At 55.9% G+C, this 24,146-nt stretch overlaps 1 protein-coding gene across 4 annotated transcripts in view; it reads left to right on the top strand.

Annotated features, from left to right (window-relative positions):
• The window catches only part of LOC125448720 (misshapen-like kinase 1), a 256,094-nt gene that overhangs the window by 734 nt on the left and 231,214 nt on the right, over positions 1 to 24,146 (top strand). The gene's annotated exons all lie outside the window — the stretch shown is intronic.

The raw sequence follows: 24,146 nt of genomic DNA, 5'->3' as shown, positions 1-24,146 counted from the left end.
CTTGCCCCCCCCCCCCCCGCCGCTCCCCGATTCCCCCCTTTCATCCCCCTCACCCCTCTCTTCCCCGATTCCCCTCTCTTCCCCCCCTCCCCCCTCTCTTCCCCCCCTCACCCCTCTCTTCCCCCCTCCCCGATTTCCCCCTCACCCCTCTCTTCCCCCCTCCCCGATTTCCCCCACCACTCTCTTTCCCCCCTCCTCCCCGATTCACCCTTTCCCCCACCCCCTCCTCCCCCCTCCCCAATTTCCCCTTTCCTCCACCCCTTTGCTCCCTGATTTCCCCCCTTTCTGCCCCCTCCCCGATTTTCCCCCTCCCCGATTTTCCCCCTCCCCGATTTTCCCCCTCCCCGATTTTCCCCCTCCCCGATTTTCCCCCTCCCCGATTTTCCCCCTCCCCGATTTTCCCCCTCACCCCTCCCCGATTTCCCCTTCTCCCCCAACCCGTCCCTTCTCCCCCAACCCGTCCCTTCTCCCCCAACCCGTCCCTTCTCCCCCCACCGGTCCCCCGTCCTCCCCGATTTCCCCTTTCCCCCGTCCTCCCCGATTTCCCCTTTCCCCCGTCCTCCCCGATTTCCCCTTTCCCCCCTCCCCGATTTCCCTTCCCCCCCCCTCCCCGATTTCCCCTTCCCCCCCTCCCCGATTTCCCCTTCCCCCCCCTCCCCGATTTCCCCTTCCCCCCCTCCCTGATTTCCCCTTCCCCCCCTCCCCGATTTTCCCCCTCCCCGATTTTCCCCCTCCCCGATTTTCCCCCTCCCCGATTTTCCCCCTCCCCGATTTTCCCCCTCCCCGATTTTCCCCCTCCCCGATTTTCCCCACCACTCTCTTTCCCCCCTCCTCCCCGATTCACCCTTTCCCCCACCCCCTCCTCCCCCCTCCCCAATTTCCCCTTTCCTCCACCCCTTTCCTCCCTGATTTCCCCCCTTTCTGCCCCCTCCCCGATTTTCCCCCTCCCCGATTTTCCCCCTCCCCGATTTTCCCCCTCCCCGATTTTCCCCCACCCCGATTTTCCCCCACCCCGATTTTCCCCCACCCCGATTTTCCCCCTCCTCGATTTTCCCCCTCACCCCTCCCCGATTTTCCCTCCACCCCTCTCTTCCCCCGTCCTCCCCGATTTCCGATTTCCCCGTCCTCCCCGATTTCCCCTTTTCCCCGTCCTCCCCGATTTCCCCTTTCCCCCGTCCTCCCCGATTTCCCCTTTCCCCCGTCCTCCCCGATTTCCCCTTCCCCCCCCATCCTCCCCGATTTCCCCTTCCCCCCCCCATCCTCCCCGATTTCCCCTCCCCCCCCTCCCCGATTTCCCCTTCCCCCCCCCCCTCCTCCCCGATTTCCCCTTCTCCCCCAACCCGTCCCTTCTCCCCCAACCCGTCCCTTCTCCCCCAACCCGTCCCTTCTCCCCCCACCGGTCCCTTAACCCCCCCCCCCCTTTCCCCCGTCCTCCCCGATTTCCCCTTTCCCCCATCCTCCCCGATTTCCCCTTTCCCCCCTCCCCGATTTCCCCTTTCCCCCCTCCCCGATTTCCCCTTCCCCCTCCCCGATTTCCCCTTCCCCCTCCCCGATTTTCCCCCTCCCCGATTTTCCCCCTCCCCGATTTTCCCCCTCCCCGATTTTCCCCCTCCCCGATTTTCCCCCTCACCCCTCCCCGATTTTCCCTCCACCCCTCTCTTTCCCCCGTCCTCCCCGATTTCCGATTTCCCCGTCCTCCCCGATTTCCCCTTTTCCCCGTCCTCCCCGATTTCCCCTTTCCCCCGTCCTCCCCGATTTCCCCTTCCCCCCCGTCCTCCCCGATTTCCCCTTCCCCCCCCCATCCTCCCCGATTTCCCCTTCCCCCCCCCCCCGATTTCCCCTTCCCCCCCCCATCCTCCCCGATTTCCCCTTCCCCCCCCTCCCCGATTTCCCCTTCCCCCCCCTCCCCGATTTCCCCTTCCCCCCCCTCCCCGATTTCCCCTTCTCCCCCGTCCCCGATTTCCCCTTCCCCCCCCCCTCCCCGATTTCCCCTTCTCCCCCAACCCGTCCCTTCTCCCCCAACCCGTCCCTTCTCCCCCAACCCGTCCCTTCTCCCCCAACCCGTCCCTTCTCCCCCCACCGGTCCCTTAACCCCGCCCTTTCCCCCATCCTCCCCGATTTCCCCTTTCCCCCATCCTCCCCGATTTCCCCTTTCCCCCATCCTCCCCGATTTCCCCTTTCCCCCCTCCCCGATTTCCCCTTCTCCCCCGTCCCCGATTTCCCCTTCCCCCCCCTCCTCCCCGATTTCCCCTTCTCCCCCAACCCGTCCCTTCTCCCCCAACCCGTCCCTTCTCCCCCAACCCGTCCCTTCTCCCCCCACCGGTCCCTTAACCCCCCCCCCTTTCCCCCATCCTCCCCGATTTCCCCTTTCCCCCATCCTCCCCGATTTCCCCTTCCCCCCCTCCCCGATTTCCCCTTCTCCCCCGTCCCCGATTTCCCCTTCCCCCCCCTCCTCCCCGATTTCCCCTTCTCCCCCAACCCGTCCCTTCTCCCCCAACCCGTCCCTTCTCCCCCAACCCGTCCCTTCTCCCCCAACCCGTCCCTTCTCCCCCCACCGGTCCCTTAACCCCCCCCCCTTTCCCCCATCCTCCCCGATTTCCCCTTTCCCCCATCCTCCCCGATTTCCCCTTCCCCCCCTCCCCGATTTCCCCTTCCCCCCCCTCCCCGATTTCCCCTTCCCCCCCCCCGATTTCCCCTCCCCCCCTCCCCGATTTCCCCTCCCCCCCCGATTTCCCCTTCCCCCCCCTCCTCCCCGATTTCCCCTTCCCCCCCCCCTCCCCGATTTCCTCTTCCCCCCCTCCTCCCCGATTTCCTCTTCCCCCCCTCCTCCCCGATTTCCCCTTCCCCCCCTCCTCCCCGATTTCCCCTCCCCCCCCTCCTCCCCGATTTCCCCTCCCCCCCCCTCCTCCCCGATTTCCCCCCCCTCCTCCCCGATTTCCCCTTCCCCCCCCTCCTCCCCGATTTCCTTTTCCCCCCCCCTCCCCGATTTCCTCTTCTTCCCCAACCCGTCCCTTCTCCCCCAACCCGTCCCTTAACCCCCCCCAACCCGTCCCTTAACCCCCCCCAACCCGTCCCTTAACCCCCCCCAGTCTCTTCCCCCTCCCCGATTTCCCCCTCCCCGATTTCCCCCTCCCCGACTTGCCCCCCCGACTTAATTCCCCCCCCCCGACTTCATTCCCCCCCCCGACTTCATTCCCCCCCCCCGACTTCATTCCCCCCCCCCCGACTTCATTCCCCCCCCCCGACTTCATTCCCCCCCCCCGACTTCATTCCCCCCCCCCGACTTCATTCCCCCCCCCCGACTTCATTCCCCCCCCCCCGACTTCATTCCCCCCCCCCGACTTCATTCCCCCCCCGACTTCATTCCCCCCCCCGACTTCATTCCCCCCCCGACATTTCCCCCCTCCCCGATTTCCCCCTCACCCTCCTCCCCGATTTTACCCCCTCCCCGTTTCACCCCTCTCTTCCCACCTCCTCCCCGATATTCCACCCTTCCCCGATATCCCCCCCCATTCCCTGAAATCCCACCCCACCCCGTGCCCCTCATTCCCCCCCCCACTCCGTGCCCCTCATTCCCCACCAACTCCGTGTCCCTCATTCCCCTGCCCCTCCCCCACGTCTCCCCTCCCCACCTGTCTCCCCTTCCCCTTCCGCTCCCCTCCCCTCCCCACCTGTCTCCCCATGACCCCTCCCCCCCGTGTCTCCCCTTCCCCTCTTCCCCCGCACCCCGTGTCCCCCCATTCCCCTCTTCCCCCCCCCCGTGTCACCCCTTCCCCCTCCCCCCCGTGTCACCCCTTCCCCCTCCCCCCCCGTGTCACCCCTTCCCCCTCCCCCCTCCCGTGTCACCCCTTCTCCTCCCCCCCCCCGTGTCACCCCTTCTCCTCCCCCCCCCGTGTCACCCCTTCACCTCCCCCCCCCCGTGTCTCCCCTTCCCCCCCCCCCCGGTGTCTCCCCCTCCCCCCCGTGTCACCCCCCCGCGTGTCTCCCCTTCCCCCCTCCCCCCCATGTCTCCCCTTCCCCTCCCCCCCCTCCCCGTATCTCCCAGTCCCCTCTCTCCCCCCCCACCCTGTGTCCCTCTTCACCCCCATCCCCCGTGTCTCCCCTTCCCCCCTTCCCCTCCCCCCCACCCCGTATCTCCCAGTCCCCTCTTTCCCCGCCCACCCCCCCTTGTCTCCCCTTCCCCTCCCCCCCCACCCCGTATCTCCCAGTCCCCTCTTCACCCCCCATCCCCGTGTCCCCCCCATCCCCGTGTCCCCCCCATCCCCGTGTCCCCCCCATCCCCGTGTCCCCCCCATCCCCGTGTCCCCCCCATCCCCGTGTCACCCCTTCCCCTCCGCCCCGTGTCACCCCTTCCCCTCCGCCCCGTGTCACCCCTTCCCCTCCCCCCCCCGTGTCTCCCCCCCCCCCCCCCGTGTCTCCCCTCCCCCCCCCCCGTGTCTCCCCTCCCCCCCCCGTGTCTCCCCTCCCCCCCCCGTGTCTCCCCTCCCCCCCCCCGGTGTCTCCCCTCCCCCTCCCCCCCGTGTCACCCCCCCGCGTGTCTCCCCTTCCCCCCTCCCCCCCATGTCTCCCCTTCCCCTCCCCCCCTCCCCGTATCTCCCAGTCCCCTCTCTCCCCCCCCACCCTGTGTCCCTCTTCACCCCCATCCCCCGTGTCTCCCCTTCCCCCCTTCCCCTCCCCCCCACCCCGTATCTCCCAGTCCCCTCTTTCCCCGCCCACCCCCCCTTGTCTCCCCTTCCCCTCCCCCCCCACCCCGTATCTCCCAGTCCCCTCTTCACCCCCCATCCCCGTGTCCCCCCCATCCCCGTGTCCCCCCCATCCCCGTGTCCCCCCCATCCCCGTGTCCCCCCCATCCCCGTGTCACCCCTTCCCCTCCGCCCCGTGTCCCCCCATCCCCGTGTCACCCCTTCCCCTCCGCCCCGTGTCCCCCCATCCCCGTGTCACCCCTTCCCCTCCGCCCCGTGTCACCCCTTCCCCTCCGCCCCGTGTCACCCCTTCCCCTCCGCCCCGTGTCACCCCTTCCCCTCCGCCCCGTGTCTCCCCTTCCCCTCCGCCCCGTGTCTCCCCTTCCCCTCCGCCCCGTGTCTCCCCTTCCCCTCCGCCCCGTGTCTCCCCTTCCCCTCCGCCCCGTGTCTCCCCTTCCCCTCCGCCCCGTGTCTCCCCTTCCCCTCCGCCCCGTGTCTCCCCTTCCCCTCCGCCCCGTGTCTCCCCTTCCCCTCCGCCCCGTGTCTCCCCTTCCCCTCCGCCCCGTGTCTCCCCTTCCCCTCCGCCCCGTGTCTCCCCTTCCCCTCCGCCCCGTGTCTCCCCTTCCCCTCCGCCCCGTGTCTCCCCTTCCCCTCCGCCCCGTGTCTCCCCTTCCCCTCCGCCCCGTGTCTCCCCTTCCCCTCCGCCCCGTGTCTCCCCTTCCCCTCCGCCCCGTGTCTCCCCTTCCCCTCCGCCCCGTGTCTCCCCTTCCCCTCCGCCCCGTGTCTCCCCTTCCCCTCCGCCCCGTGTCTCCCCTTCCCCTCCGCCCCGTGTCTCCCCTTCCCCTCCGCCCCGTGTCTCCCCTTCCCCTCCGCCCCGTGTCTCCCCTTCCCCTCCGCCCCGTGTCTCCCCTTCCCCTCCGCCCCGTGTCTCCCCTTCCCCTCCGCCCCGTGTCTCCCCTTCCCCTCCGCCCCGTGTCTCCCCTTCCCCTCCGCCCCGTGTCTCCCCTTCCCCTCCGCCCCGTGTCTCCCCTTCCCCTCCGCCCCGTGTCTCCCCTTCCCCTCCGCCCCGTGTCTCCCCTTCCCCTCCCCCCCACCCCGTATCTCCCCTTCCCCTCCCCCCCCGTGTCTCCCCTTCCCCTCCCCCCCCGTGTCTCCCCTTCCCCTCCCCCCCCGTGTCTCCCCTTCCCCTCCCCCCCCGTGTCTCCCCTTCCCCTCCCCCCCCGTGTCTCCCCTTCCCCTCCCCCCCCGTGTCTCCCCTTCCCCCCCCCGTGTCTCCCCTTCCCCCCCCCGTGTCTCCCCTTCCCCCCCCCGTGTCTCCCCTTCCCCCCCCCGTGTCTCCCCTTCCCCTCCCCCCCACCCCGTATCTCCCAGTCTCCCCTTCCCCTCCCCCCCGTATCTCCCCTTCCCCTCCCCCCCACCCCGTATCTCCCAGTCTCCCCTTCCCCTCCCCCCCCGTGTCTCCCCTTCCCCTCCCCCCCCGTGTCTCCCCTTCCCCTCCCCCCCCGTGTCTCCCCTTCCCCTCCCCCCCCGTGTCTCCCCTTCCCCCCCCCGTGTCTCCCCTTCCCCCCCCCGTGTCTCCCCTTCCCCTCCCCCGTGTCTCCCCTTCCCCTCCCCCCCACCCCGTATCTCCCAGTCTCCCCTTCCCCTCCCCCCCGTATCTCCCCTTCCCCTCCCCCCCCACCCCGTATCTCCCAGTCTCCCCTTCCCCTCCCCCCCCGTGTCTCCCCTTCCCCTCCCCCCCCGTGTCTCCCCTTCCCCTCCGCCCCGTGTCTCCCCTTCCCCTCCGCCCCGTGTCTCCCCTTCCCAACCCCCCCACCCCGTATCTCCCAGTCTCCCCTTCCCCTCCCCCCCCCGTGTCTCCCCTTCCCCTCCCCCCCCGTGTCTCCCCTTCCCCTCCCCCCCCCGTGTCTCCCCTTCCCCTCCCCCCCGTGTCTCCCCTTCCCCCCCCCCGTGTCTCCCCTTCCCCCCCCCCGTGTCTCCCCTTCCCCCCCCCGTGTCTCCCCTTCCCCCCCCCCCCGTGTCTCCCCTTCCCCTCCCCCCCACCCCGTATCTCCCAGTCTCCCCTTCCCCTCCCCCCCGTATCTCCCCTTCCTCTCCCCCCCACCCCGTATCTCCCAGTCTCCCCTTCCCCTCCCCCCCGTGTCTCCCCTTCCCCTCCCCCCCCGTGTCTCCCCTTCCCCCCCCCGTGTCTCCCCTTCCCCCCCCCGTGTCTCCCCTTCCCCTCCCCCCCCGTGTCTCCCCTTCCCCTCCCCCCCCGTGTCTCCCCTCCCCCCCCGTGTCTCCCCTCCCCCCCCGTGTCTCCCCTCCCCCCCCGTGTCTCCCCTCCCCCCCCGTGTCTCCCCTCCCCCCCCGTGTCTCCCCTCCCCCCCCGTGTCTCCCCTCCCCCCCCGTGTCTCCCCTCCCCCCCCGTGTCTCCCCTCCCCCCCCGTGTCTCCCCTCCCCCCCGTGTCTCCCCTCCCCCCCGTGTCTCCCCTCCCCCCCGTGTCTCCCCTCCCCCCCGTGTCTCCCCTCCCCCCCCGTGTCTCCCCTCCCCCTCCCCTGTCTCCCCTCCCCCCCCGTGTCTCCCCTCCCCCCCGTGTCTCCCCTCCCCCCCGTGTCTCCCCTCCCCCCCCGTGTCTCCCCTCCCCCCCCCGTGTCTCCCCTCCCCCCCCCGTGTCTCCCCTCCCCCCCCGTGTCTCCCCTCCCCCCCCCCGTGTCTCCCCTCCCCCCCCCCGTGTCTCCCCCCCCCCCCGTGTCTCCCCTCCCCCCCCCGTGTCTCCCCTCCCCCCCCGTGTCTCCCCTCCCCCCCCGTGTCTCCCCTCCCCCCCGTGCTTCCCCTCCCCCCTGCCCGTGTCACCCCTTCCCCTCCCCCCCCGTGTCTCCCCTCCCCCCCCGTGTCTCCCCTCCCCCCCCCGTGTCTCCCCTCCCCCCCCCCGTGTCTCCCCTCCCCCCCCCGTGTCTCCCCTCCCCCCCCGTGTCTCCCCCCCCCGTGTCTCCCCTCCCCCCCCCGTGTCTCCCCTCCCCCCCCCGTGTCTCCCCTCCCCCCCCCGTGTCTCCCCTCTCCCCCCCCCGTGTCTCCCCTCCCCCCCCCGTGTCTCCCCTCCCCCCCCCGTGTCTCCCCTCCCCCCCCCGTGTCTCCCCTCCCCCCCCCCGTGTCTCCCCTCCCCCCCCCCGTGTCTCCCCTCCCCCCCCCCGTGTCTCCCCTCCCCCCCCCGTGTCTCCCCTCCCCCCCCCGTGTCTCCCCTCCCCCCCCCGTGTCTCCCCTCCCCCCCCGTGCTTCCCCTCCCCCCTGCCCGTGTCACCCCTTCCCCTCCCCCCCCGTGTCTCCCCTTCCCCTCCCCCCCGTGTCTCCCCTTCCCCTCCCCCCCGTTTCTCCCCTTCCCCTCCCCCCCCGTTTCTCCCCTTCCCCTCCCCCCCCGTGTCTCCCCTTCCCCTCCCCTCCCCCCCCGTGTCTCCCCTTCCCCTCTCCCCCCCGTGTCTTCTCCCCCCCCGTGTCTCCTCTCCCCCCCCCGTGTCTCCTCTCCCCCCCCCGTGTCTCCCCTCCCCCCCCCGTGTCTCCCCTCCCCCCCCCGTGTCTCCCCTCCCCCCCCCGTGTCTCCCCTCCCCCCCCGTGTCTCCCCTCCCCCCCCGTGTCTCCCCTCCCCCCCCGTGTCTCCCCTCCCCCCCCGTGTCTCCCCCCCCCGTGTCTCCCCTCCCCCCCCGTGTCTCCCCTCCCCCCCCCGTGTCTCCCCTCCCCCCCCCCGTGTCTCCCCTCCCCCCCCCGTGTCTCCCCTCCCCCCCCCGTGTCTCCCCTCCCCCCCCCCGTGTCTCCCCTCCCCCCCCCCGTGTCTCCCCTCCCCCCCCGTGTCTCCCCTCCCCCCCCCGTGTCTCCCCCCCCCCCCCCCGTGTCTCCCCTCCCCCCCCCCGTGTCTCCCCTCCCCCCCCGTGTCTCCCCCCCCCCCCGGTGTCTCCCCCCCCCCCCCCCCCGTGTCTCCCCTCCCCCCCCGTGTCTCCCCTCCCCCCCCCCGTGTCTCCCCTCCCCCCCCCGTGTCTCCCCTCCCCCCCCGTGTCTCCCCTCCCCCCCCCGTGTCTCCCCTCCCCCCCCGTGTCTCCCCTCCCCCCCCGTGCTTCCCCTCCCCCCCGCCCGTGTCACCCCTTCCCCTCCCCCCCCGTGTCTCCCCTTCCCCTCCCCCCCGTGTCTCCCCTTCCCCTCCCCCCCGTTTCTCCCCTTCCCCTCCCCCCCCCGTTTCTCCCCTTCCCCTCCCCCCCCGTTTCTCCCCTTCCCCTCCCCCCCGTTTCTCCCCTTCCCCTCCCCCCCCGTGTCTCCCCTTCCCCTTCCCCTCCCCCCCGTGTCTCCCCTTCCCCTCTCCCCCCCCGTGTCTTCTCCCCCCCCGTGTCTTCTCCCCCCCCCGTGTCTTCTCCCCCCCCCCGTGTCTTCTCCCCCCCCCGTGTCTTCACCCCCCCCGTGTCTTCTCCCCCCCCCCGTGTCTTCTCCCCCCCCCGTGTCTTCTCCCCCCCCGTGTCTTCTCCCCCCCCCCGTGTCTTCTCCCCCCCCCGTGTCTTCTCCCCCCCCCGTGTCTTCTCCCCCCCCCCGTGTCTTCTCCCCCCCCCCGTGTCTCCTCTCCCCCCCCCGTGTCTCCTCTCCCCCCCCCCGTGTCTCCTCTCCCCCCCCCCCCCGTGTCTCCTCTCCCCCCCCCCGTGTCTCCTCTCCCCCCCCCCGTGTCTCCTCTCCCCGCCCGTGTCTCCTCTCCCCCCCCGTGTCTCCTCTCCCCCCCCGTGTCTTCTCTCCCCCCCCGTGTCTTCTCCCCCCCCCCGTGTCTTCTCCCCCCCCCCGTGTCTTCTCCCCCCCCCCCGTGTCTTCTCCCCCCCCCCGTGTCTTCTCCCCCCCCCGTGTCTTCTCCCCCCCCCCGTGTCTTCTCCCCCCCCCCGTGTCTTCTCCCCCCCCCCGTGTCTTCTCCCCCCCCCCGTGTCTTCTCCCCCCCCCCGTGTCTTCTCCCCCCCCCCGTGTCTTCTCCCCCCCCCGTGTCTTCTCCCCCCCCCCGTGTCTTCTCTCCCCCCCCCGTGTCTTCTCTCCCCCCCCCGTGTCTTCTCTCCCCCCCCCCGTGTCTTCTCTCCCCCCCCCCGTGTCTTCTCTCCCCCCCCCCGTGTCTTCTCTCCCCCCCCCGTGTCTTCTCTCCCCCCCCCGTGTCTTCTCTCCCCCCCCCGTGTCTTCTCTCCCCCCCCCCCCGTGTCTTCTCTCCCCCCCCCCCGTGTCTTCTCTCCCCCCCCCCGTGTCTTCTCTCCCCCCCCCGTGTCTTCTCTCCCCCCCCCCCGTGTCTTCTCTCCCCCCCCCCCGTGTCTTCTCTCCCCCCCCCCCGTGTCTTCTCTCCCCCCCCCCCGTGTCTTCTCTCCCCCCCCCCGTGTCTTCTCTCCCCCCCCCCGTGTCTTCTCTCCCCCCCCCCGTGTCTTCTCTCCCCCCCCCCCCGTGTCTTCTCTCCCCCCCCCCCGTGTCTTCTCTCCCCCCCCCCGTGTCTTCTCTCCCCCCCCCCCGTGTCTTCTCTCCCCCCCCCCCGTGTCTTCTCTCCCCCCCCCCCGTGTCTTCTCTCCCCCCCCCCCCGTGTCTTCTCTCCCCCCCCCCGTGTCTTCTCTCCCCCCCCCCCGTGTCTTCTCTCCCCCCCCCCCGTGTCTTCTCTCCCCCCCCCCCGTGTCTTCTCTCCCCCCCCCCGTGTCTTCTCTCCCCCCCCCCGTGTCTTCTCTCTCCCCCCCCCCCGTGTCTTCTCTCCCCCCCCCGTGTCTTCTCTCCCCCCCCCCGTGTCTCCTCTCCCCCCCCCCGTGTCTCCTCTCCCCCCCCCCGTGCCTCCTCTCCCCCCCCCCCGTGCCTCCTCTCCCCCCCCCCGTGTCTCCTCTCCCCCCCCCCCCGTGTCTCCTCTTCCCCCCCCCCGTGTCTCCTCTTCCCCCCCCCCGTGTCTCCTCTTCCCCCCCCCCGTGTCTCCTCTTCCCCCCCCCGTGTCTCCTCTTCCCCCCCCCCCGTGTCTCCTCTTCCCCCCCCCCGTGTCTCCTCTTCCCCCCCCCCGTGTCTCCTCTTCCCCCCCCCCGTGTCTCCTCTTCCCCCCCCCCGTGTCTCCTCTTCCCCCCCCCGTGTCTCCTCTTCCCCCCCCCGTGTCTCCTCTTCCCCCCCCCCGTGTCTCCTCTTCCCCCCCCCCCGTGTCTCCTCTTCCCCCCCCCCCCGTGTCTCCTCTTCCCCCCCCCCCGTGTCTCCTCTCCCCCCCCCCCCGTGTCTCCTCTTCCCCCCCCCCCGTGTCTCCTCTTCCCCCCCCCCGTGTCTCCTCTTCCCCCCCCCCGTGTCTCCTCTTCCCCCCCCCGTGTCTCCTCTTCCCCCCCTCCCGTGTCTCCTCTTCCCCCCTCCCGTGTCTCCTCTTCCCCCCTCCCGTGTCTCCTCTTCCCCCTCCCGTGTCTCCCCCCACCGTGTCTCGTCTACTCCTCCTCCCCATGTTCCCTTCCCCTCCCCTCCCCTCCCGTCTCCTGTTAACCTCCTGTTGCCCATTTCCCCCCATCTTGCCCCCCCGCCCCTCCACTATCTCACCCCCTCCTCCTTGTCTCCCACCAGGTGGAGGAGGTGGAGGCTTTTAGAAATTTATCAACTGTTGTATAAAATGATTAAATTTAAATTGTATACATTTTGGGGAAAAGAAATCATGGTTATTTGCAATAACATGGTGTGAAGCTGGATGAAGACAGCAGGCCAAGCAGCAACAGAGGAGCAGGAAAGCTTCACGTTTTGGGTCGGGACCCTTCATTTCTGAAGAAGGGTCCTGACCCGAAACATGAAGCTTTCCTGCTCCTCTGCTCCTAGGCCTGCTCTGTTCATCCAGCTTCACACCGTGTTATTCTCAGATTCTCCAGCATCGGCCGATCCTGCCGTCTCTGTAACAATGGTTATTTGCAATTACTTTTGTTTCGCTTTTAAATAAAGCTGTGTTTCACTTTTTATTTTTGTATGTTTGCTCGCTAGCTTTTCTCATTTACTTAATTTGTTAATAATCTCTATTATACTGTTTATACATTTAGATACCCCTTTATGTATTCGGCCAAGAGACATTTAAATCATTGTGATCCTTCTCATTTTTGGATTGGCTTTCATGTTAACTATAGTCTGTGAAGCATCCAGATGAATTTATTGTCTAACTAGTTGGGTGGACCCCTTTCATAGTATTTCTGATAATTCATTTGCCAGCACCCTTTTATATTATCTGCCAGCCTGTATTCAAGGGGCTGAAATGATCTCCTGTACTGTAGTTATTCGGTAACTATATCAATATCTCACTGGTATAGATGACCTGATTGACCCTTCTCAACAGCACATTTTTTAGAATTTTGTATTTTCTTGAGGCTTGTTAGAAGTGTAGCAGCTTAAAATGACCTTTGAATAAAACAAATTCCTTTGCACTCTGACTTTTCCAAAATTTTTGTTGACATTTTAGGCATTTCTTTCCAGCGTTGACGGTTTATATTTAGGGCTATTGGCTTACAGTGCCCGATTAAGATAACATTCCTTTTGTTGCATGGATTTTCCCAGGAATGTCACTGGTATTTTGGGGAATTTGTTGCGTATTTCTTGCTACCTTTTGTGTGTGAGTCAGATCTAAAGCCCACCATGTCCACACTAGTCAAAAACAAGCACCTAATTATTTTAGAGACAACTCAGTATGGAGCTGGAGGAACACAGCAGGCCAGGCAGCATCGGAGGAGCAGGAGAGTTGATGTTTCAGATTGGGAAATGGGGAGGGGGAAAGGGAACTGGAACTAGAGGGAGGACGGTGGGGTTAGGGAAGGTAGGTGGGATGATGATAGGTGAGTGTAAGTAGGGAGTGCTGGGGATTGGTCAATGAGGTGGGAGGGGCGGATAGGTGGGAGAGAAGATGAATAGGTTGTGTCAGGTCAAGGAAGTGGGGATGAGAGGGAGGGTTAGATGTGGGATTACGCTGGGGTTGGAGAGATTTTAAACTGGTGAATTCCACATTTAGGTTATCAGGCTGTAGGCTCCCGAGGTGGAATATGAGGTGTTGCTTCTCCAGGTTGTGTGTGGTGCCATTGTGGCACTGGAGGATGCTCAGGATGGACATGTCATCAAAGGAGTTAGAGGGGGAGTTAAAATGGTTGGCAACCAGAAGATGTATTCTAGCTCAATTTTGCAGCACTTGGGCAACAGGCTTGCATGCATTGTCTTGATAAGGATACATCTAAATAATTCTTTGATAAGAGGGAATCTGCCTTAGTTAACATTACATGAGTCCTAAATTCCCACCAGCAACTTGGTGAAAGAGTTTTTCCTCATACTCTGCTAAACTTTGCGCCTGTTGCCTTAAAATCTATGTATCCACCAACCCTGCCACCCAAGTCATTGATCCAATCATCAAGGAAAAATAAGTTTCTTCCTGTCTATCCTGACAGTGCTTTTCTTACTGTTCCAGCATAACTTCCCTGTTCTTAAGCTGTAAGCCTTGGCTAACAAAGGGAAGAAATATCTGTGCTGTCCTCTGTAATGAGAGATATTATACATGCATCCAGTTGAGAAAATGGGCCCTCAGTTCAACATCTTATAAGAATCAGTGTACCTCTAACAACACAGCACGACCTCATTTCTGTGCTGGTGATTCAGACACAAGCTTTGCAGTAAGATTTGAACCTGCAACCTTGTATTTTAGAAGTAGGGGTGCTATCTACTGAGTCACTTAAATCCAGTTGTTAGACTTGCTGAGAACAGTTCACTACCAGGTTGCCTTGATTACGTCTTAGGCAGTATGTTCATGGATGTTAATGGTTCCCTTTCCAGATAGGCCATCTCTTCTGCCCTTCCCACCCCCAAAGAAAAGTGTTAAAAAATTTCAATATTATCTCCTAGGAGGAGGACGAAAATGCTGGTCTTTGCAAATTGCAAATCATTTGCTTTCCCTCTCCAGAGCCCTTGAAGGTGTTGTCGTTCAAATCCAAGCTTTTTTTTGTGCAGCTACATCTTTCAACCCTTCCAATGTGTTTTCTTTCCTTGCAGTGACCCTGAGGCAACTTTTGTTAAAGTCACAAACATCCAAGAGAAACTGGTTATGACGATTTATCAATACTCCTTGTTTTTGATCTGTCTGCAGCCTTAGGCGTGACTGACTTAATCATTGCCCTCCAACAGCTCCTCTCCAGTGGCACTGCCTTCTGCTTACTCATCCAGTCATTGCTAAAGAATCTCCTACTGTAGCTTCTGTTCCCAATCCTTCCCCAACTGCTGGACTTCCTCAAGGATCAATCCTTTGTCCTTCTATTTCTCATCCATACACTGTGCTTTGGTGAAATCTTTCAAAAATGTGTTGATGACAGTATGCCATCTGACTGCTTGATCACCATCTTTCTGTCCTGGGAAAATGTTGACTGATATTAATGGTTTCCTTTCCAGACTGTGTCTTGTGCACATGTGTCTGATATTGCTTGTCTCCCTAGCATTTCTCCTGCCTGGTCACTCCCTCCCCCGCTCTCTTGTCTCTCTCTCTCTCCATTGCCTTTGATTTGTTGCACCACAATTATCAAGAATGTCTTCCAATTAATTACTGTGAAGATAGAAAACAGCTTTTGTTCTTGAAACAAATCAGTGCATAGCTATTCTTACCTGAGTCAGTGCCAAATTCTTTGCGATCTGTCCAATATGATTCTTGTTGGAAGCTACTTATACTCATGTACTGGGTCTTCGCTTCTGTAAACAAAAGCAACATATCCATGATTTGCCCCTTCTTTGAATTAAACGAAAGATTTCAAATGCAGAGTGGGGCAATAGTTAAAAACAACAAAGAAGAATGAACAAGAACAGGTCGTTCGGCCCACCAAGCCTATGTTGACTCCTCCTCTATTAAGACCTGAAACTTATTGCCCATATGTGGTTTCTATCTATTTATTTGCCTCCCTTTCATGGTTGATAATGTGGCTGTTTTCTTCACCTCCACTGGCAATGCGTTCCAGGCACCCATGACCCCCGTGTGAAAAAACTTCTCTGAGTTTATCCAACTTCTCCTCATAGCTAAAACCTCCAGTCCAGGCAACATCCTGGTAAATCTTTGCACTTCTCCAAAGTAATCCACGTCCTTCTGGTAGTGTGGCAACCAGAAATGCATGCAATATTCCAAATGTGGCCTAACTAAGGTTTTATATAGGTAGCATCAGAGGAGCAGGAAGGCTGAAGTTTCGGGCCTAGACCCTTTCTTAGAAACAATTTTTTTTTTCTGAAGAAGGGTCTAGGCCCGAAACGTCTTTCTGAAGAAGCAACCAGACCCGAAATGTCAGCTTTCCTGCTCCTCTGACGCTGCTTGCTTGTGTTCATCAGCTGTACACCTCATTATCTCAGATTCTCCAGCATCTGCAGTTCCTATTATTGCTATGGTTTTATATATTTGTTAGTAATTTGCCAATTATGCTATTTTTTGTATAGTTTGTACCTGAATTTGATCTTCCAAAATGCATCACCTTGCATTTGTCCGGACTAAACTCCACCTGCCAGTTCACTGCCCAAATCTGCAATCCTATCACTAACAAGTCCATTTGCTTCCAGATGTGAATATATCCTTTTCCAACAGCTTCCACAATACACCAGCCTGTAATTACCTGGATTATTTCCGCTTTCCTTCTTAAACACAGGAATGACATTGGCCATTCTCCAGTCCTGTGGAACCTTGCTTGAGGCCAAGATATCTGTTAAACCCTAAGCTATTTTTTCCCTTCCCTCCTCCCACAGTATCCTGGGAAAGATCCCATCTAGTCCTGGAGACTTGTCTACCTTAATGTATTTCAAGACACCCAACGCTTTCTCCTTCGTTATGTTGATTTGCCCAAGAGAATTCATGCACCTAACCTCAACATCCCTCTTGCCCCTCTCTTTAAATACTGATATAAAGTACTCATTAAGGATCTTACTCGCTTCCTGTGGCTCCACATGTAACCTCCTTCCTTTATCCTTGAGTGGGCCTGTTCCTTCCCTACTATCATCTTGCTCCTAATACATGTATTTGGGTTTTCTACCTAGCTCCCTGAATTACCGTTGCAGAACAATGGTCACTCTTCCTACCTATGCCATTTCTGCCAATGTGGACAATGACTTCAGTCTGTTTACCCTCCAGTTTCAGTTCCTTGTCAATGGCAGCCCCTTAAATGATCAGAGTTGACTTGCCAACCAGTCAGCACTTTCTTCTCATAGTGTAAGTTCTGGTTCCCTTTGGAATGTGATATTTGTGTCTGTCCTGAGGAGTGAGGGCTGAAATATTGCAACAGCATGACCTCTTCTGAAGCAAGACAATTTGATTCTCTCAATTACTAACGCTGCCTTAAGGCACCCAGTCTCCATCCCTAGAGATAATGGGAATTGCAGATGCTGGAGAATCTGAGATAATAAAGTGTGGATATCGCCCCACAAAACCCTGAGATGAACACAAACAGCTGAACTGGATTGTAAATTTTTTTTTATATAGATGAAGGGTCTAGGCCCGAAACATCAGCTTTTGTGCTCCTAAGATGCTGCTTGGCCTGCTGTGTTCATTCAGCTTCACGCTTTATTATCTCGCAATTTTCATCCCGACCTCAGCTCACCTGTTTCTGAAGCCCTGATCCTTTGTTAGCTGTTGATTCTGCCATTCCAAAGTGTTCCAGGCTGACCTCCAACCTCCCGCACTCTAAACATGAGCTGCTCTAAAAATCTGTTGCCCGTACGCAACTTGTGACAAGTCCTGCTTGCCCACAGTTATAAAAACTGGAAGAACTGCGAATGCTGTAAATCAGGAACAAAAACAAGTTGCTGGAAAAGCTCAGCAGGTCTCGCAACATGTGTGAAGATAAAAGTCAGGATTGATGTTACGGATCCGGTGACCCTTCCTTAGTACTGAGGAAGGGCTACTGGACCTGAAACGTTAAACTGATTTTTTTTTCTTCACAGATGCTGCTAGATCTGCTGAGCTTCTCCAGCAACTTATGTTTTCGCTGATAGTTGTTTGCTGCTGTATGCCATTTGGAAGATTCTCATTTCCATTTTCCAACTGACTCTACCATTGCCACTGTACCTGCAGTTTGCTCCTTGAACCTTTTTTCATCACCTGGTTTAATATCTCCTCAGTGAATTACTTCTTGCATCAAATTACATGCAGTTTAGATGCGAGAGGTCAGACAGAGGATCTTGATCGGCGCAGGCTTGGAGGGCCGAAGGGTCTCTTCCTGTGCTGTAGGTTTCTTTGTTCTTTGTTGAGAGCTTTAAATCCCTCAAATCCATTTTGTTAGTGAGTGAGACCGGGCTATCATCCTACTCCCTCCAATAGTCTTATCATTCCATCTGTAATGTTTCTTGGGATATTTTACTGAAGCTATTAGAAAAATGCAAGTTTAGGATTCTTGTCTTTTTAAGAGGTGGCAGGAAGGGCACTTGTATGAGCTGTAAAGTGTCTGATTTAAAACATTGTGTTTCTGGAATTCTTGTCCTCAAGTGAATTGTACAAGGTGCATTTTGATGCTTATCTGTGCAGTAAGGAATTTTTTTGATGAAATAGTGAAGTATTTAACTTTAAAGAATCTGCGGTTCATTTCAAAATACCAAAAGGAAACCAATCAAGAGATGTACTTCCTGCTGGCGTACAATTGAGTTTTAAGTAACACTGGGGACAAATTCCTAGCTTGGTACTTCCCATTCCTTTTATGAGATGCTGTTTGATTGGAAAAGGTCTATATAATATTTACAATCCAGTTCAGCTGTTTGTGTTCACCTGGGGGTTTTGTGGGGCGATATTTAACGCATCCCCATGTGCTTATGCTGCAAAATCTAGAACTTGTTTTGTTACAGAGAGGGCTGGGATGAAATTGTAATCTCGAATCTAAGCATTTGCCAGTCGTTTATGGAATGTGTAAAGTTTTTTCATGAGATGAGGGTATCATAGGCTAGGCCAGCAATTATTACCCATCCCTAATTGGCCAGAAGTCAATTTAAAGTAACCCACATTGTGTGGGCCTGGAGTCATGTGTAGGCTATACAGGGTAAGGAAGGCAGTTTCCTTCCCTAAAGGGCATTAGTGACCCAGATGGGTTTTTTCAACAATAACAATGATTTCATGGTCATCACTAAACTCTTAATTTCAGATTTTGTTTTGTGGGATGTCAATCCCATCATCTGCTATGATGGGATTGACATCCAGGTCCCTGGGTCTTTCGATTAACGATCCTGTGATAATACCACTAAGCTGTCACCTCCCTCATGGAAGATAAATCTGGCATCTCGTTGAGATTGTCTTAATCTATTGACGTTTGAGTGACATAATACATTTTAAGAAACAAATTGTGTCATTGGGATCTTTTGGCAATGACACAGTCCCTGACAATGGCATACTGGAATACCACTGAATTAGATATCCAGAACCCCGGTTTAATGTTCTGGGGGCATTGGTTCCCTCCACAGATGATCCTATTGTAAAATTTTAATTCAGTAAATTGTCTAATGGTGACAATTTAACTAGAACCAATTGTTGTAAAAACCCATCTAGGTCACTGTGCCTTTTAAGAAAGGAAAGGTTGATTTGTGACTCCAAACACGTGTGTTTCCTTCCTAACTGTCTCCTGAAATGGCTGAGTAAGTCACTTCATTTGGGGATAACAATAAATGCTGAGAATCTGCCCAGCAACGTTCACCCCAGGATCCAACAAAAATGGTAGTCTCTTTTAAAACCTAGAAATTATGATATTTGTGCATACATTGCCTTAAATAACATGATCAGTGAAAACGGTCTCTTTGCGCTTTCTTTCAAGCCTCTTTGACTTCATTGTCCACGAAACCAATGTGGTGCAATTTAGGGAGAAATGGCTTTGGATCACTTGGATTTGCACAGGTCCACTATGCCAGTGCTGAATGTGCCAGAGAGGTGGCAAGCAAATTCCCTTATGTCAAACTGTTTACATAGAACAATACAGCGCAGAACAGGCCCTTTGACCCTCGATGTTGTACCAACCTGTGACCTAATCTAAGCCCACCCCCTACACTATACCATAAATTTGTGTATTGTAAGTGTGGCAGAATTATAATTTGCAACCAGGTGTTACTCATCATCTCTGAACCACACGAGTGATAAAGCAACTTTGTCACTATGTTTGGTCTCCTTATTTGAAAAAAGGATAGAATTGTGTTACAGTGGTATACTTAACTCCTAAGGTTATTTTATGAAGTATTGAACATGTTGAGCCTTTCCTCATTGGAGTTTAGAAGAATGAGAGGTGATTTTAATGAAAGTTCAAGATGTTGAGGCAGCTGGAAAGGGCATATACTGAGAAGGAGCATGCATTTAAAATGAGTGAGGGAAGTTCAAAGGAAATGAGGGGCAAGTTTTTTAATATGCAGAATGGTAGGGTTCTAGAATGCATTACAAAGCTTAGTGGTTGAGGCAGATACGATAAGGGCATTTAAGAGATTTCTGGATAAGCACATGAATATGCCAAGAATGGAGGGGTGGGGACCACGGGCAGGCAAGAAGGGATTAGTTTAATTTGGTATTATGTTTGGCGCAACATTGTCAGCCGAAAGGGCCTGTACCTGTGCTGTGTTGTTCTACGTAAGACAATTCCTCAAAAGACTCAAAATAAGGGACATTATTTAAAAGCAGGAGATCTGGCTCACACTGAGATGAGGAAAGATGCTTTTTCTGAGGTTTGCTCGTCTGTAGAATTTTCTTCCCATTAAGCAGTGGAGGCTGGATCATTAAATTTATTCCAAGCTAACCTAGATTTTTGATTCAAAATCAGAAATTGCTGGAGAAACTTAGTGAGTTTGAGATCTGTGGAGAGAAGGCAGAATTTCAGGCTCAGTAACCAGAAGAACTCTGAATGAGGGTCTCTGGACCCAAACGTTGACTCTGCTTTCTCTCCACAGATCTCAAACTCGCTAAGTTTCCCCAGCAATTTTTGATTTTGATGCTGCTAGACTTGAGTTACTCCAGCAATTTCATTAGATTTTTGATTGATAAGTGAGTCAAGATAATGGTGGGGCAAACAGAAAAAAGGAGCTGAGACCACAACCAGATCCACTCTGACCTTTATGAATGGTGGGACATGCTTGAGAGGCTGAATGGCCACCTCCTACTCCCGCTCCTTGGCCCAGTATTTTCACATTAGTCAATCCATGTGAGACTCAAAATCTCTTCGAAGTTTGCTTGCCAGACTTTGCTTATTTAGTTATCATCAAGTTTTCGATTCTGTAAAAACGTTGTACGCTTTTGATTGCATGGGACCCGGTGAGGGCAATCTCTTGACGGAGATTGGTCAACTGAATCAGACGCTGCAGACAGCTCAGAAAACATTAGCCAACCATGTTGAAGTGTGGTTGCCTTATGGAAGATAGGATAGCATCCCAGAAAAATACAGCAGCTGATACACCCGTGGAAGGAACAGATAATTTTGTTTCAAATGCAGATTTCTGAAAAAAGAGCTTGCATTCATGAGGCACTTGGTCAAGCTTTTAGAACTTCTCGAAGAGATTCACTGCCAGAGAGTTATTTTCGCAGTGTTTTGCAGTATTACAGGTCATAGGGTCATGGAGTTGTACACCGCAGAAACAGACCCTTCAGTCCAACTGGCCATGCTGACCATATATCCGAAATTAATCGAGTCCCATTTGCCAACACCTGGGCCATATCCTTCTTGAATTCTTCCTATTCGTATAATCATCCAGATGGCTTTTAAACGTTCTAATTGGACCAGACTCTGCCACTTTATCCGGCAGCTCATTCCATACAAGCACCACCCCCTGCTTAAAAATAGGTTGCCCCTTAGGTCCCTTTTAAATCTTTCCCCTCTCACCTTGAACCTGTGGCCTCTAGTTTTGGACTCCCTCACCCCGGGGTAAAGAACCTTGGCTAATCACCCTATCCACGCCTCTCGTGATTTTATAAACCTCTACAAGGTTACACCACAGCCTCCAAGACTCCATGGAAAATAGCCTCAGCCTATTTAACCTCTCTGTATAGCTCACACCCTCCAACCCTGGAAACATGGTTGTAAATCTTTCCTGAATCCTTTCAAGTTTCACAACATCCTTCCAATAGCAGGAAGGCCAGAATTTTCATGTAGTATTCCAAAAGTGGCCTAATTAATGTCCTATACAGCTGCAACATGACCTCCCAAATCCTATATTTAATGCATTGACCAAGAAAAGCAAGATGCCAAACATCTTCCTTACTATCCTTCTACCTGTCAGTCCACTTTCAAGTAACTATGAACCTGCACTCCAAGGCCTGTTTGGTCAGGATCTTACCATTAAGTGTATAAGCCCTGCCTTGATTTGCCTTTCCAAAATGCAGCACCTTGCATTTATCTAAATTAAACTCCATCTGCTGCTCATCGGACCATTGGCCCATCTGATCGAGGTCCTGTTATGCTCTGAGGTAACTTTCCTCACTGTGGAGAGTTCCACATAAGTACTTGATACTGTAAGGGAGCTCATTAGAGGCGATGGCTCAGGGACCAGTTATTGTTTAGGATGTTTGAGAAAATTCACTGTTCATCTTCACATCGTGTGATATAATCTTTTGATTTTCCACCTGAGAGGACATATGAAGACTTATTTAAAACTAGAGAAACTGGGAGGATTGGGCTGTGTTAAACCTGATATGTTTTAGTTGCTGTTTCATACAAAAGCAAGTGCCAACTGAAAAGGGTCTAACTGAATGCAGCTTCCTTTCTTCAATGTGGTTTTAAATTTACCCATGATAATGATTTTTTTTCTTTATTTATTCATTCATGGGGGAAGGTGTCACTGACCAGGCAGCATTCCTTGCCCATCTGTAATTGCTCAGAGGGTGGTTACAAGTCAACCACATTGCTGTGGGTCTGGAGTCACATGTAGGCCAGACCAGACAAGGATGGCAGCCTCCTTCCCTGAAGGACATTAGTGAACCAAATGGCTTTTTCCTGATGATCCCCATGGCTTCATGGTTATCATTAGACTCTTAGTTCCAGATATTTATTGAATCCAAATTCCACCGTCTGCTGTGGCAAGATTTGAACCCGGGTACCCAGAACATTATCTGAGTCTGTGGATTAACAGTCCAGTGATAATACCACGAGATCATCGCCTGCTCTTGAAAGTTTTCACATTGCTCTGGAATATTGTATGGAAGGTGATGCGTAGCAAACTGAATTCTGATAGTTAAGGTTTTCCTTCCTGCTGTCTGTGAAGTTTGTTTTTCATTATTTCAGTTTGTAGCCAGTACATTGTGATTTGGCCATTTTTCTTGCTGAGGCCAACATGCATGTTATGCTGAAGTCAGGGCAAGACATTGTCAGATTATCTTTGGTAATCTTACAGGAAAGAAAAGATCTAGCTTGGCTGTAATGAGGGCTGTAAAGCTCCAGTTTCCCTCTAATTTTTTCGTCTGACAGGAACTGTATTGAATCCAATTAACTTCAAGCACATGTTCATTTATGTTACTGAATCTATAAGCCATGCTTGGATAGCATTGCTTCAGCCTCGTTTCATAAAACATTATGAATCATATAACTGGAATAGCAGTTACATTATTAGAGGTGTTATGTTGATGCCTTTCCAATGCACTTTACGCTTGGGTGTTTATTTAGGAAGGGTGAGATGCTCTGCCTATGTTCTCTGCGTGTATACAACCTTCTCCACACAAAGTCATGGTAAGTCCATACTTTTCCAAACGAGAGTAAATCCGATCCCCAAGAATCATCTCCAATAATTTCCCTACCATTAACCTATAACCATATTTTCCAACATTATCCCTGTTGCCCTTCTTAAACAAAGTAAGTAGGTTGGCTATTCTCCAGTCCTCTGGACTTCTTCTGTAAACTACATAGATTTCATATAAGGCCCCAGCAATTTCCTTCCTCAGCATTCTGGAAAAGGACTAATCAGGCCCTGGGGACTTGTCCACCTTAATGCCTTTCAAAACACCCAACACCACCATCTTTTTAAATATCACAAAGGACACAAGGTGATGCAGATGGGCGTTCACAACAATCAATTGTAATATGTCACCATTAAATTTGAATTTCACTCTCTGCTACGGGAGGAATCAAACCGACATCCCCAAGTTACAAACTTGATTAAATGTTTTGAAGAAGTGACAAAGATGATCAAGGGCAGGGTTGTGGATCTTAGCTATATGGACTTTAACAAGGCCTTTGAGAGTCCTCATGGCGGGGTGATACAAAATATGAAGTCTCATGGTATCTACAGTGAGCTGGTAAAATGGATACAGAACTGGCTTAATCATTGGCAGAAGGGTGTTTTACTGACTAGATCTGTGGCCAGTGGTGTTCTGCAGAAATTGGTGCTGGGACCTATGTTTTGTAATGTATAAATGAATTGGAGGAGAATGTATATAGTCTAATTAGTTATTTTGTGGATGTCACAAAGATTGGGGGAGCTGTGGATACTGAGGAGGTGTGTCAGAGAGTACAGCAGGATATAGGTTGACTGGAGAATGGCACATAGGATTCCATCCAGACAAAAGCAAAGTGATGCATCTTGGAAGATCGAATGCAGGATGGAAGTATACAGTATCTAGCAGAACTCTTGGAAGCGTCAAATTCCGAGGGATCCAGCTGTGTTGGCCATAGTTCCCAGAAAGTGACAACGCAAGTAGATAAGGTGGCCAAGAAGGTGTACGGCATGCTTGCCTTCCTCAGTCGAGGCATAGAGTATAAAAATTGGTAAATCATGTTGCAACTGTGTAGAACGTTAGTTAGGCCACATTTGGAATATTGTGTACAGTTCTGGTTGTCAGACTACCAGAAAAATGTGGAGTCTTCAGAGAGGATACAGAACCTTGACATTGCTTGGTTTGATATTAGCTGTGAGGAAAGATTGGGGAAACTTGGTTTGCTTTTACTTGAATGTCAGAGGATGTGGGCAACCTGGTAGTTACATAATCGACAAAGAAATGGAAAGAATGAATAGTCGGAGTCTTTTTCCCAGGGTAGAAATGTCACTTATTGGGGGACGTTGGTCTCAGCTAAAAAGAAATGAGAGAGGCAAGTTTTGTTTCTTCACTTAGATGCCTGGAATGTGCTGCCTGAGGAAGCAGATATAGTGTAATATAATATAATAACTTGAGAGATAGAATCATGGAAACAAGTCCTTCTGACCAACTCATGACAGGACACCGAGAAACTGAACTAGTCCCGTTTGTCTGTGTTTGGCCTATATCCGTCTAAACCTTTGCTATTCATGTACCTATCCAAATATTTTTTAAATGTTGGAATTGTACCCATCTCCATCATTTCCTCTGGCAGCTCATTCCATGCATGCACCATCCTTCTGTGTGAAAAAATTACCACTTGGTTCCCTTTTAAATATTGCCCCCTCACCTATGTCCTCTAGTTTTGGACTCCCCACACAGGGGCAAAGATCTTAGACAGGTGCCATGTGTCATTGCAGGCTTTGTGGGCTGAAGGGCCTATTCCTGTGCTGTATTATTCTTAGAAAACTTTAGCTCGGCAACCACTAGTTTGCAT

This window comes from Stegostoma tigrinum, chromosome 45 (assembly GCF_030684315.1).
Source record: "Stegostoma tigrinum isolate sSteTig4 chromosome 45, sSteTig4.hap1, whole genome shotgun sequence".
NCBI classification, from domain to species: Eukaryota; Metazoa; Chordata; class Chondrichthyes; order Orectolobiformes; family Stegostomatidae; genus Stegostoma; species Stegostoma tigrinum.
Note: the sequence above shows the minus strand (reverse complement) of the source record. Positions and strands in the feature narration are given on the sequence as shown.